Raw genomic sequence first — 660 nt, 5'->3', positions numbered from 1 at the left:
AGGCTGGTCTCCCCGCCCGATGGTGACGAACGAAAAACCCAGCGCAGCCTGGGCTCCTCTAGTGATGGTGCCCTGGGACCTCGTCGTTCTGCAGGAAAACGTGGACAGCTCTCCGCCGACAGGTCACTTCCACAGACCCACCTTGCCTTCGCGCCCAGGCTCTCGGTTCTGTCTTTTGGCTGCGTTGACGCAAACAAGGGACTCCACCGCGGAGGCCACGCCCCCTGTGAGAGGGCGGGGCGTGCATATTCGAAATAAAAGGCTGGGAACGCCGGAGCAAGCAGGGGTGTAAGATTTCTTCTGCCAAACGTGGAGAAAAATAAATCTGCCCGAGTGTGTAATGGCGTGAATAGTGGTGTGGACGAGACAAAGGGAATGAGGCAAGGAGCGAGGCTGGGGCTCTCACCGCGACTTGAATGTGGATGAGGGTGGGACGGTGACGGCGGGGACGGAGACGGCGGCATCGCTTCTCGGCCTTTTGGCTAAGATCAAGTGTAGTATCTGTTCTTATCAGTTTAATATCTGATACGTCCTCTATCCGAGGACAATATATTAAATGGATTTTTGGAGCAGGGAGATGGAATAGGAGCTTGCTCCGTCCACTCCACGCATCGACCTGGTATTGCAGTACTTCCAGGAACGGTGCACCCCCCTCGGGGG

The 660-nt window shown here is 56.5% G+C and overlaps 1 non-coding gene across 1 annotated transcript; it reads left to right on the top strand.

The window, feature by feature from the left end:
* The first annotated feature begins 462 nt into the window (after positions 1–462).
* Positions 463–653, top strand: LOC116547584. The gene has a single exon (XR_004267102.1). It is a non-coding gene; the product is annotated as a U2 spliceosomal RNA (small nuclear RNA).
* Positions 654–660: the final 7 nt, after the last annotated feature.

The sequence above is a fragment of the Sapajus apella genome, unplaced genomic scaffold (genome assembly GCF_009761245.1).
Source record: "Sapajus apella isolate SASKATOON/1434 unplaced genomic scaffold, GSC_monkey_1.0 scaffold3691, whole genome shotgun sequence".
Classification (NCBI taxonomy): domain Eukaryota; kingdom Metazoa; phylum Chordata; class Mammalia; order Primates; family Cebidae; genus Sapajus; species Sapajus apella.
The sequence above is the reverse complement of the archived record's forward strand: the minus strand, read 5'-3'. Positions and strand labels throughout refer to the sequence as shown.